General features: G+C 44.8%; 1 protein-coding gene across 2 annotated transcripts in view; it reads right to left on the bottom strand.

Annotated features, from left to right (window-relative positions):
* CLPB (ClpB family mitochondrial disaggregase) overlaps positions 1-14,337 on the bottom strand; it is a 161,361-nt gene that overhangs the window by 123,351 nt on the left and 23,673 nt on the right. The window lies entirely within an intron of this gene.

Raw genomic sequence — 14,337 nt, 5'->3', positions numbered from 1 at the left:
AATGGCTCTACCGCCTGAATCTTTCTCACCTGACCACCCTTCCTCTATTCTAAACCTGATTCCATGTCACATGTTAGACAAAAAACTAAATTGACTCCAGCAAATCCACAATATGTGCTGGATCCTATGCTAGATTCTGGGATGAGGAAAAGGCGTAGGGTCTACCCTAGGGAACTATACAATTTGGTTGTGGGGAAGGACTCAGGACAATAGGAAACCAAAGCCTGTAGTGTGTGGAACCCACCAGAAGTGCTATAAGAGGCCAGGAAGGGGGGGAACAAAAGTCAAGAGTGATTGATTCACCAACAAGGCAGGATCTGCTTATGAGGAATGGGGGGAGGGTATTTGGGGGAACTGGGAGGCTGACTCCTCTTCAGTGGGTTCCAGAAGCTTGGAGTTGAGTCCTGGTACCATTCTTGTGTAGTAAGTAAATGATCCTCTGGATTAAGCCAAATAAAAACTCGGTGCTGTTTAGTAAGCAGGTGACTAAGGCTTGGAGGATAAAAAGACACAAAGTCTGAGTAGGGAAGACAGACCAACAAGCACATACGTATACATCAGACAAGTGCTATGAATGGGGACTGCAAGTTGCCGGTGCAAAACCAGGGAACCTAACCCAGTCTTAGTGACCCAGAGGTCTCTCTTTGGAGGTGATAATAGAGAGCTAGCCAGACAAAAGGAGACGAGGGAGGGGAAGGAGTGCTCCAGAGAAGACAGCATGGGGTACATGAGGATCTGAAAGAGGTTTGGCATTACTGGGGCACACAATGTAAGGAGAGAGTATCAGGAGAGGAGGCTGAGAAACCCTCATCTCTCATGTCTAGTTTGGAGGATTTCTTCTGGGCCTCTTACCATATATACTGTTAAACTTATTTATGCAGGAACAATTTTCTATGGCCAAGAATGTTAGAGGCGAAAAAACTTGGGGGTGAATTTTCTATGAGATAAAAAAAAAAAATCTCTTGTACAAAATTTCCTTTCTAACTTACACACCTTCTCTAGTGTGCAGGCTAAGTGGTGCTGTGGAGAGCCCAGGGTTCTGAGAATTAAGCGACTGGAGTCCTCGATCCTAACTGTGATTTTGATCAGATGGCCTCACTTCTCTGTTCCTCAGTCCAGAAGACTGGAATATTAGGACCAAATCAAAGAGATTTTTGAAAGGAAAGACTTGAACTGTGCCTTGAAGAACGGAATAGTTTAGAGACAAGGGATGAAGTGCAAGGCAGTCAAGACACAAGGAATGATACTATTCAGAAGCAGGGAAGCAACGTGAAGGTATGTTCAGAGACAATCAGTTAGACCCATCTGGGTGACAGTTCACAGTAGAGAAACAGCTGCTGAGGTATTCGGGGCCTCAAACTCAAGCTAGGGGGCAAGGCAGTGGGCATAAACCTTTTTTTGAGCCATGCACTTCTTTTAGAATATGATCAAAACTAATGACTCCAGAAAAGTGTACAGGAGCATATATTACCGCCCCCATACACACACACACACTTTTTTTTTTTACATACAATGTCCAGGGGTTCACGGGTCCTCATGAAATAGTGGACTCTAGGTTAAAAACCTAATCTAAAGAGTTGATAAATGCCTGGCATGTGTGCTACTGTCCTGCATTCCTGCATCTAAGTCAGAAATCACAAATCTCTACAAGCAGTTGTAAGTCAGAAATCACAAATCTCTCCAAGTTCTTTCCTGCGGGGCCTCTGAAAAAGCCTCAGAATCCTCCTTAACACTGGTTCCAATCAACCACCATCAATCAACTGAAGCTGGCAACAGAGCGGAAACCTGTTTGCTATTCCTTAGACTCATCATAGGCAGTTCGGTTGTCAATGAAGGTTTTGGGGTAAAAGAAATTATAAAATTAACCTAATAGCTTAAGCAGGCTAAATTTGAAAGGGAAGAGAGTAGAAAACGGGGACAAGTAGACCAGTTTGGAGACTGCTATATTACAGCCCTAAAGAGATGAGCGAGGGCAGACATGAGAAAGCAGGACAGGGCTAGGAGAAACAGCACAGCCAGAATCCCTCATGCCTTCAGTGGGCCAGTGATCCGTGTTCTCCTGCCTGGCTGGGCTCAGAGAATTCTGAAAGCAGCACTGCTCTGGAGACAGCTAAAAAAAGAAGATTGAGATGCCTCCTCCTCCTGCCCCTTGAGGGCTGAGTGTAGTGTAACAAAAAGAAAAAGGATGAATAAAGGGCTTTGGAGTAAGTTAGACCGGAATTCAAATTCTGGTCCAGCTGAATAACCCTGAGCAAATCAATTCTCTGAGTCTCAGTTTTCTAACCTATCAATTAGAGATGATAAACTCTAATTTACAGCGATTGCAGCCTAATGCCTGGCATATAGCAGGTATTCATGACAGGTAATTTCTACCTTCTACCCTATTCTACTTCTATCCCTCTGAGGGAACAAAGTGTTCTGGTCTCAAGCCATTAATGGCAAGTTGGCCAATACTCAGGGGCTCTGAGATAGGGTCACATAGGACCACCTGGATAATTCAACCAGGCTGGCTCTAGGCACTCCTGTGTTAATTTATTCAACAAGCATGTGCACTGACATGCTCTGTGTCCAGGCACATGCTAACTACTGACAAGGAAACAATACAGAGGTTCTTGCTTTACAGGACCCAAACCAATAAGGCTTTTAAATATATATATAAAGAATAGTCCTAGCCGGTTTGGCTCAGTGGATAAAGCGTCGGCCTGCAGACCAAAGGGCATGATTCTGGTCAAGGGCATGTACCATGGTTGCAGGATCCTCCCTAGCCCGGGCTCTGGTCGGGACTTGTACAGGAGGCAACCAATGATGTGTTTCTCTCACATCAATATTTCTGTCTTACCCTTTCTCTTTCACTCTCCCTAAAAAACAATGGAAAAATATCCTTGGGTGAGGATTAAATAATAAATAAATAAATAGACGGAAAGTTTTGCAAAAAAAAGACCACATATGTACATATAAATTAAATTACTTTTTTCACAAATTGTACTTTAAGATACCTAGGACAAAGGTGTCCCTGTGTACCACACCACTCTCCCAGCCAACACTTGTAAGTAGCAAGCTTCCTAGTCACTGCAAGTCCAACTGGTATAAAGGATCTCACATTATTGTTTTAATTTGCATGTCTCTGATTACCAACAATTCTGAGCTACTTGTTATATGCGTAATAGCATTTTAGGGTCTCCTTTTCTGTACACTGCAGGGTTCTTTTAAGAGGAGGGATTGCTGGGAGAGAGGGCTCCTCCAAACTTGCTAATTCTTTCAATTAATAGAGCTGAAAGAGCAAAGGGCTGAATCAGGAGACCTGGGTTCTACTTCTAGTTCTAGTTCTGCCACCTTCTACTCTTACAACCTAGGGGAAGCATATCATCTCTCTAAGCTTCAAACTATCATGGGTCCACTAGGGTTTTAGGAGATGACAGTGCAATCTGAGGGAAAGGGCTCCACAAACCTGAGATCATTCAAAGAAGACAAATCTTAGTGTTCTTCAGTGAGACTCCAGCTTTTGAGCCCTGCCCAGCTTCCTTACTGAGCATCATTTTTTGCAGCCTCTTGGGGCTGAGATATAATAGAAAAAGCAATGACCCTGAAGTCTAAAAGCTGGAGTTCAGATTCTGGCTCTGTCACTTACTAGCTGTGAAATGGGGGATATTAATCCCCATTGTGCAAGGTGATTGTAAGGATTAAGAGACAGGAATGATGGCACCTGGTAGATAAGGAAGGACCAGAACAAAGATAAAAACCACCACAAACTAGCCCAAGTACAAACAACTTTTCTAGTTTAGGAGCTGGGTGCACCCCTCGGCCCCTCCCCCACTTCCCCTCCGTGTGTACAGTAGCCCCAAAAGTTTGGATTTCCCAAACCCAGGTCTCCTCCACTTCATTTTGTTGCTTTGCAAGTGAATGCCCAGCAGGCAGTTATTTCAAAGTCCTGGGCCAGCTGGGCGGGTGGCTGCCTGCTGAGAGTGGCTGAAAGGGCCTCTGAGGCCTAAGAAAGTCACCCTTGGTCTCCCCTGTGATTTTCACCAATGGACAAAATGCGGCAAGTGAATTAATCTCTTTTAAAAAGAGCAATGCTGTGACAGAGCACGGTGTCTCCGAAAAGGTTAGGATTCCATCATCCCAGAGATGATGAGTGGAATGCTTAATGCAGGTTGCCACTCAGGGTAGAGCAGTTTGTGTCCAGGGGCTGGGAGTGGGGGTGGGCACTGCAGGCCTTTCTGCACTGTGGAAGGCCCTTCCCTAATGAACTAGGTCTCCTGCTTGGCAGGGCAGGGGTGGGTGACACTAATTGGAGATGACCCAGGACAGTAGATAAAGAGACCACACTAGCAGTCCAGAGTTGAATCCCAGCTCTTGTACAACTTGCAAGCGGTAGAGCAGGGCAGGAAAATAAGCAGGAGAGACCCCAGTTCAAATGCAGACTCTGGCACTTGCTGGTGGGTAGCTGTGGATGAATGACTGACTTAGCCTCTCTGACTCTCATTTAGTTCCCTCATCTGAGTAACAGCTCCCGGCACTCTGATCTTGTTTCCACATCTGTTGAAAAACATATAAGACTGCCAATCCTGCTCCATATTCACACAGGGGTACTACGAAGAGACAATGAGACAAAATCTATAAAAATACTTGATATGCAATAAAGCAATGTACAAATACAAGAGCCTATGCTATTATCATTATCATTTTCAAATTAGTGTCTACCCATTTTAAGGACACAGGATATATGAAAGTTATGCATAGAACTTAGAACACAAGTCCTCACATTTTTCTGTGGATTGATAATGGTCTCAAATTCCCTGGTAAAGGCCGCAGTAGAATAAGGATTTCTTAGTCCAAGAGCTGAGGACTTCCACAGAAGAGTAACAAATCAAAGGGGAAAACAAATCTGCTCCGATCTCTGAGATCCAAGAGAGTTCTGAAGGCTACAGACCAAACAGGCAACTGATTACCTCTGATTGGGGAGGAAAAGGGGGAGTGAGGGAGCCACACTTACTTCTTGCTATTAAGATTTCTGTATTGTTAAGTTTTATTTTTTGTAACAATGAGCATACTATTACTTTAAAAAAAAAAAACAACACAAAACTTCTTAGGAAAAAAATAAAATTTATTCTTTCTTCCTCTAAGAAGTCTTCCCTAAGACGGCCTTGATGCTGCCACAGTGTCTCTGCTAACCTGTATAACAGTTCTCAGTTTCCTTGTCTCCCTCCCCCAGTAGTAGCACGGTCCACCAATATGTCTGCTTGTGTTGGAAGTTACTTATTTTATATTTGTGTGTCTGACTTTTTCAAAGAACTTACGTGCCTGTATATATGTAGAAGGTGTGGGTGCGGCTTCTCACTCTCATGGCAGAGGACACTTAGACACAGACCTGGGCTAGAGGCCCAGTCACGACCCTCTCAGTAACTAGCTGCATGATTCTGGATAACTCTTTCCGAACCTTACTGTTCTCTGCAGTAAAATAAGGGAACTGAATTAAATGGTCCTTCAAGTCCCTACCAGTTCTAACCTCTTAGAATTCTAAATAGGTGTAGCATAAAAATTGAGAAGTGGATTCCTAGCAGACATGGGCATCAGCAAGACTTCCAAAGAAAAGACAGCTCCTCAGGCTTGCTGTACGGAGGAGGGAGGGGAAGCGTCCCACAAAGGATATGGGGCAGTTTTGAGTTATTCTGGCTAACCAGCTAGCTTACTCAAGAGAGGGAGTTACCACTTGATTTTTCTTCCTCCTCCTTTACAACCAATCAATACAAAGCGGCCACTGAACTTCAATCGTGCATTGTTCCAACTGATTTCCGGATCCTTCGCAATGGGCCCTCAGCTGCAGCTGGGGAGGGGGCTGACGGGTTGGGAGCCTTGTCCCACCTGCACCAGAGGCCTGGAAGCAATGAGCCATGCAGACTCAATCATGATCACTATCTGGGCAACAGGGCCCTGGCTGGAGCCTCGCAGAAGGTCCTGTTTACAGTAATAACAGCACCAGGCCAGGCTGTCTGAGCAGAGGCAAGGCGCCTGGGGCTAGAATCCACACAGAGCCTCCATCTGTGCCTCATCTACCCAGTCAGCCTGAGCTGGGAGGGGCGGGCAAAGAAGGAAAGGCTGCTTCAGACCCCAATCTGGGCCAGCCACTTCAGGCAGAGTCCTGGGGCTCTAACTCTACAGACACAAGGCCTCTCAGGCACCTTTTGCATTTGCTACTTGAACTGAGCATCTCTCCTTCAAGGTTCAGTTCAAGACCCTTCCTCTAAGAAGCTTTCCTGAAGTTCTCACTCCAGTGAGTTGGCCTGTCCCAGTACCGTCATGCCTGGGCTACTTGAAAGGGAAGTAGGTAGGCGGTGAGGAGGAAAGGGACTGGCAGCACCTATGAGTGCAGGCACACGGTGTAATGTGCCTGTGCACTTTAAACTTTCTGGACTTGAAGAATGACCTGCAGCCATCAATCCAATCCAATCCAATCCAATCCAATCCAATCCAATCCAATCCAACTCTTCCTTTTATACATACAGATATGGATGAGGTTCAGAAAACATCAGCCCTGGAATAGATTGCTCCTGATAGGAGCCTGCACTTGTCTCTTCCAGGCTGGGTGACTGTGGGCAGGTCATGTTAACCTCTCTGAACCGCATCAGCCTGCCAGAATTACCTAACAAGGGTGTTGAGATGACTAAGGGAAATAATGTATGTGAAAGCACTTACGTTTTCTAAATGTTAGTTGCCATTGTTACTATTGTTCTATCTATTCAAAGGTGCCAAGGAGCCACAGAACATCAATGAGTACTGCTGAATTAAATGGAATAAAGTCCAGTGTTGGTGTAACCATTCTTTATCCCATCTCTCTTATAGATTCTAGCAGGAACTTGGCACACACTGAAGTGTATAGATTATTTTTTTAGCTTCTTATTTTGAAATGATTTCAAACATACAGAACAATTACAAAAATAGCACCAAAAAACTCCTCATATATCCTTTACTCAGATTCTCAGTTCACTTGGCCTCATGTGCTTTACCACTCCTTCCTATTTTTTCCTGGACCATGTGAGGGTTAGTTTCAGACATTATCCTCCATTACTTCTGAATACTTCAGCACATATTTCCTAGTTCAAGGACATTCTCTTATACAATCACTAACCAATAATGATCAAATTCGGAACAGTTAACATTGATAAAATGTTTATCTAATATACAGCCCATATTCAATTTTTCCAATAATCCTAATAAGATCCTTCATAGCAATCTCCCCGCCCCATGATCAAGATATAAGCCAGGATCAATATTGGAATAAAACATTGCATGTGTCTTCAGTATTTTTTCATCTAGAATAATTCCTCAGCCTTTCTTTGATTTTCATAATAGTGATATTTTTGTAGAGTAAGGCTAGTTTGTTTGTAGAATGTCCTTCAATTGGGATAACAACTTTTTGAAGAACTACTTCCTATTATTCACCCATTCATTCCACAAATGTTTCATGAGACTGGTTATTATAGGACTCTGATCAGGATACGGAGGGCACTTCGATGAATTCTGCAGTGTCCTTGACTTCAAGGTGTTCACTGGACAACTACACACCTGGCAAGCAGCTAAAATACAAACAAGGACCCTGGAGGAAAGTACCATGAGTGTAGGTCAGAGCAACAGACACACAGGGACAACTTCCTGGAGTCAAAGGCATGAGCTGTATCAGAAAGGGTGGCTAGAAGCAGATTCCCCTAATGATCTCCTGGGATCTTCTATAGGAAACATCTCTGCTTCCCCAAGCAGTGTGTGCCATGGCTGAGATTCAATAAAACACGAAAACCAACAATACAAGGCCAGAAAGTGGAGGGGGGTAGCCCAGAGTACCCTCATCTGGGTACCTCTGCCCAGGGCTACATGTCACATCTCAGTCAGCAGCTGCCTTGGTGATAAGAAGCAAAGGCCTACTACATAGGCAGCTGAGTATGGGAAAGGGCCATGGGCGCCACCTACTGGCTCCACAGCAGGACTAGGCTGCTGTACAGGGCAGCTGGGCAGCTAGCTGGTTACCAGGAAGCTTGTCACACTATGGCATTGAGACACAGAGCTGGCCAAACTTTTCAAATAGGGTTGGCATGTGAATCACCACTGCTGAGCTCCAGAATTTCATGAGACTTTCAGTAAAGAATAGATTGTCCAAAGTCAACCACAATATCTGGCCCCCTATACAGTGGGGGCAAAGATTTGGCCTTCATTAATTCAGGTTCATTCCACTAACAAAACTTAAGAAGCTTCTTCTTGAAGCCAGCCTCTGTGCTGGTCACTGAGATTAACTGGGTACAGTCCTTGCCTACAAAGAGCTCCCAGTCTGAATTCAGGGTAGGAAAACGGGACAAGTAAGTACACAAATTAAGTTATTTAAGTATCACAGTTGCTCTGAGAGCTGTTTGCACTGGGTCAATGAGAACACAGTATGTTTGGCTCTTCATGTCTTGCAAAACTTTTGAATGGTGGAATTCAAAAAAGATCTCATTTCTTGAGTAGCCTACTATGCATCAGGCACTTAACATGTATGAGCACATCTGATCCTGTGATTACTAGTAGAGAAGGAGCCTGAGTCTTACAGATGGCAATTGATTTGCTTTAGATTACATAGCCTGTAAGTGGTAGCCTAGAACAGGAGCCCATGCTTCCTTTACTGAACCATACTACCTTCCAGGGCACATATCCCATCTTCTTCCCTCTTTCCTATATAGGCCTTGGGCCAGGGTGCGACTTGTATCTGATGGGACTAACCAACTAACAGAAAATGATAAAGAAGGAAAAGCCTTAAGTGAAAAGGAAGTTATCTGAGGGATTGAGCTATTCTTTGATTAGATCTGCTTTCTAGAATCTTTCTAGACTCAGGATGAGAAAGGCCCAATCCACCCCTCCTCCTTCTCTCCCTCTGTTTCCCCCTCCCCCTTCTCCTCACATGGCAATACAATCAAACTACAGCGGAAAGGCTGGGGAGGGTTGGGGCGGGGGGAGGTAAGAGATCAACCAAAGGACTTGTATGCATGCATAAAAGCATAACCAATGGATGCAAGACACTGGGAGGGGGGTGAGGGCATGTGCAGGGGGGTAGGAGAGGCTGGGGGAAGGTCAATTGGAAAAAAAAAAGGAGACATATGTACTACCATTTGTAATACTTTAACCCTTTGCACTTGCTTGCTTTTTTCTCGATTCCTTTATTCTACTCGGGATTTAATTTTTTAAATACCCCAGATTTTACAAAGCGCGGCAATAGAATAAAAAACTGGAGTTTCTTTTCATACAAACTTATTTATTTGGATTTTTTTATATTTCAAATTATTGCTACATTCAAAGAGTAATTTTAATCTCTATAATTTTTCATGGTGTGATATTTTTTGAAACATTCACCCACATGAAGACCTGGTTTACATTCACGTTTCGCAAATATAAATCGTTTCTCTTCTTCTTCCTTTGATTTTTCTGTTAGAACAAACAACACAATCTTTGTGTTTTTTGTTAGGGTGAGGTGTGATTATATGGAGCTTTCCATCTAAATGTTGCTCTAAGTTAGTGGATAATAATCTACCCCTGGAAGTTAGTGTACCATCTCTGAATTCTCCAAGATCATGTACTAGTTTCCTAATAAATTTCACATGCGTTATCCGTTTTTCATTTTTTCTTTTTTGGCATCAGTTGAGATGGCATTTACATTTTACTTGTCCTTTCATGCTAATGAAAACAAGAAAAGATACTGGAAAAATAGACAAAAATCCCCCTTCCCCCTGCGGTGAAACTACGTGTCGAGTGTGGCTCGACATACGAGCTGCTACCGATGCTAACAGTGTCGAGTCACACTCGACATCTGAGTGCAAAAGGTTAAACAATAATAAAAAAAAAGAGGTAATATGCAAATTGACCCTCATGCCCTCACGTCACAAGATGGCCACACCCCATGTCATCACAAGATGGCTGCCCCACGTCATCACAAGATAGCCGCCAGAAGATGGCCACTCCCACGTCATCACAAGATGGCCACCCCCCCCCCCCGTTGTCACAAGATGGCCACTCCCCATGTTGTCACAAGATGGCCGGCAGGGGAGGGCAATTGGGGGCAACCAGGCCTGCAGGGGAGGGCAGTTGGGGGCAACTGGGCCGGCAGGGGAGCAGTTAGGTGTCAATCATGCAGGCAAGGGAGTGGTTAGGTGTCAATCAGGCTGGCAGGGGAGCGGTTAGGGAGCAATCAGGCAGCTAGGCAGGCGAGTGGTTAGGAGCCAGCAGTCCTGGATTGTGAGAGGGATCCCAGATTGGAGAGGGAGTAGGCTGGGCTGAGGCCCCCCCCGCCCCCCCCATGCACCAATTTCGTGCACCGGGACTCTAGTAGCATCATAAAATCTCTAACAAAGGGAACACTGCCCTGCTCCTCACAGTGTGGTCGTGCCACACTGGAATTCAGAAGAGGTACCAAAAACTTTGTGGCCATTTCATTAGAAAATGAGTAGGATGGGGAGAAGACTTGAAACCACAGTTCAGGGAACCAAGGCTTATTTGGCTCGGAGCACTGTCTCCTAATATTGAAAGATCTGAACAGGAAAAGGGAGCAGTTGTAGTTCTAGAGGACAGAGTGGGGACCAAAGAGGGAATTGTAGAGGGACCTAACTTCATAACAGCAGCCTACATGTGTCAAGTGCTATGCCAGGTACTTTTACAGAAACAGGGTGGGGCAAAAATAATTTACAGTTGTTTGTATGGAAAATAATATAATCCTATATAATAAAAGAGTAATATGCAAATTGACCATCACTCCAACACATAAGATGGCTCCCCCATGTGGACACAAGATAGCTGCCACAAGATGGCAAGCAGGGGAGGGCAGTTGGGAGGGATCAGGCCAGCAGGGGAGGGCAGTTGTGGGCGACCAGGCCAGCAGGGGAGGGCAGTTGGGGGTGATCAAGCCTGCAGGGGAGGGCAGTTAGGGGTGACCAGGCTGGCAGAGGAGAGAAGTTGGGGGCAACCAGGCCTGTAGGGAAGGGCAGTTGGGGGGGACCCAGGCCTGCAGGGGAGAGCAGTTGGGGGGGACCAGGCCTGCAGGGGAGGGCAGTTAGGGGTGACCAGACCTGCAGGGGAGGGCAGTTAGGGGTGACCAGGCCTGCAGGGGAAGACAGTTAGGGGTGACCAGGCCTGCAGGGGAGGGCAGTTAGGGGCAATCAGGCTGGCAGGGGAGCAGTTAGGCATCAATCAGGCTGGCAGGGGAGTGGTTAGGGGCGATCAGGCTGGCAGGCAGAAGTGGTTAGGGGCAATCAGGAAGGCAGGAAGGTGAGCAGGTGGGAGCCAGCAGTCCTGGATTGTGAGAGGGATGTCCGACTGCCCGTTTAGGCCCGATCCTACCGGGATCGGGCAGTTGGACATCCCTCGAGGGGTCCCAGATTGGAGAGGGTGCAGGCTGGGCTGAGGGACATCACCCCCCACCCCCGTGCACGAATTTCTTGCACCGGGCCTCTAGTAATTAATAAATAACAATATAAGAATAAAATGTTTCATGTACTCACAACTGTAAACCTACTTTTGCCCCACTCTTTATTGATTTAGAATTCATCACAAGATAAAATAATTTTCTAATTACAAAGTGCCTTTGCTTACATTATTCCAATTGTCCAGAATGTCTTTCCACCAAGCTCCTTGTATCCAAATATTACCTACCTCCAGGCCCAGACTAAATGCCACCTTGTCTATGAAACCTTAACTTTTCATATGTACTAATTACAATTTTCTTACCAGTGGCAAGTTCCTTGAAAGGCAAAGGTCATCATGATACAACTTTATGCTCCTCAATGCTGAATGGGGCATACTGGTCATAATGGGCCTTACGGAAGAATATATGACAAAGAAGATACAGAAATGGTCAATAAGCATATAAAAAGATGCTCAACATCAGTAGCAATCAGGAAAATGCAAATCAAAACCACAATGAGATATCACTTCACATATACTAGAATGGCTATAATAAAAAAGATAGATACTAAAAAATGTTGGCAAAGATGTGGAGAAATCAGACCCCTCACATTCACTGCTGTGAGAATATAAAATGGTATAGCCACTTTGGAAAACAGTCAGGCAGTTCCTCAAAATGTTAAACAGAGTTACCACAGGACCCAGCAGTTTCACTCCTAGATATCTCTAGGTAACTTTTCAAGAGATATGGAAACATACATTCACAGAAACAAGGAGGCATCGATCGGACTAGCGGGCCTCAGAGGGAGGATAGGGGAGGTTGGGGGGAGGGGGGAGAGATCAACCAAAGGACTTGTGTGCATGCATATGAGCCTATCCAATGGTTAAGTTCAACAGGGGGTTGGGGCATCCGTGGGGAGGGGTGTGGGATGGGAATGGGGAATGAGGACAAATATGTGACACCTTAATCAATAAAGAAATTAAAAAAAAAAAAAAAAGAAACATACATTCACACAAAAACTTATACACAAATGTTCATAGGAACACAGAAATGTTCACAGCAGCATTAGTTGTAATGGCCAAAAAGTGAAAACAAAAATGTCCATCAATTGATGAATGTATATGTGGTAAAATTATACAAATATTATCAGCCATAAAAAGGAATGAAGGACAGATGCCTGCTATAACATGATGAATCTTGAAAACATGCTAAGTGAATACTTGACACAAAAGGCCACATATCAGATGATTCTATTTACATGAAATGTTCACATAGGCCAGTGCTGGGCAACCTTTTGAGCTTGGTGTGTCAAACTTCGCAAAAAAACTGAGCATAACTCGGGTAGTGTGTCACTTTGAGGAAAAAACATTATTTCGCAAATGTTTCATCCTCAGGAGCAGCAAATGTTTCATCCTCGGCATGCGGCCGCCTCAGCAGCCGCGTGTCATCAGAAATGGCTACGTGTGTCAGTGCTGACACGCGTGTCATAGGTTCGCCATCACTGACATAGGCAAATCCAGAGACAGAAAGTTGCTTAGTAGTTGCCAGGGTTTGGGGGAGGGGGAAACAAGGGAACATTCCTATATTCCTATGAACATTCATGTACAGGTTTGTGTGTGAATGAACGTTTCCATCTTCTTAGGCAGATACCTAGAAGCGGTCCTATTGTAACTCTATGTTTAACATTTTGAAGGAACTGCCAGACTGTTTTCCAAAGTGGCTACACCATTTTACATTCTCACAGCAGTGAATGTAAGGAGTCTGCTAATGGGACTGGGGTGTTTTTTGTGGGGTAGGTGATGAAAATGTTCTAGAGTTAGTGGTAATGGTTGCATACTCTTATAAAAAACTAAAAACTGAACTGTATACTTTAAAAGGGTGAATTTTATGGTTATGTGAATTCTCTCTCAAAAGGAAAAAGAATAAATGAATGAATAAATGCTTGATCAGAGTTTTCTTATCCTTCAGGAGACAGAAAGTGCCTTAAACCTAGAGGTGCCCAACTATTGGCAGGATGTTGCCCATTAGAGGATCTAAAGAGGGAACTTGAATACTAGAGAAGAAATGAGGCCAGAGACGAAAGTGGGTTGGATCCTGTCTGACCACACTGGGAAGGTGGGGGTGGATGGGGCTGTGACTGAGCCCAGAAGGGTTCTGGAAAGGTTCCTGCTCAGCCTGCTAGACTCTGAACCCCTGGAAATTCTAGGGGCCTCCCCTAATTGTGTGCTTCATATCCTGTTTCTGCTCACTGTCCATATGCAAACACAGAGTCCCCAGGAGGCCTGGGTGCTATCCCCCCAAACAAAAGGCATTGAGATGGAAGTCTCAGCTTCAGAGAGGATTCTTATGCAGCCTTCCTGGCTCCCATCCACATGAATGGAGGATCCTGGAGACCAGACAGCCTGCCCAGCTGCTGCACCCTGCTGCTGAGTAGCCTCTGGGGAATAAACAGGGATTCATTCAACCAATCAATCAACTGGCCAGACTCTATCTGTACTATGTGCCGTCTGGGTGTCCACTCAGCCAGTGATAGCACAGCCTAGGTGAGGAGACATAAATATGAAGCAAGTGAGAAGGAAGACAAGGAGGTAAAAACTAAACATGATACTGTGTGGCTCAGACTTTAAGGCCTCGGGAATTTTGATAAGATCAATCAACCTGGGTTAGAACAAGCTGTGAACTGCAGTGAGAAAAAGCACATACTTTGAATTCATGTGGGCCTCAAGTTGTCTTATCTAGATAAGGGACCTAATATAATCTCTTTTGCAATACTGCAGCAAGGAATGAAGATAATACAGTATCTAATACTCTGCCTCACAGAGAGTGGGTATTAAATACAGCTATTACTACTAGTGAGGGTGAGCTTTCTGGAAGAGAAAGGGCAATAAAGCCTAAATAGGATCTAGACAGACAGAAGGACAGGG

Source organism: Eptesicus fuscus, chromosome 13 (assembly GCF_027574615.1).
Source record: "Eptesicus fuscus isolate TK198812 chromosome 13, DD_ASM_mEF_20220401, whole genome shotgun sequence".
Lineage (NCBI taxonomy): Eukaryota > Metazoa > Chordata > Mammalia > Chiroptera > Vespertilionidae > Eptesicus > Eptesicus fuscus.
Note: the sequence above shows the minus strand (reverse complement) of the source record. Positions and strands in the feature narration are given on the sequence as shown.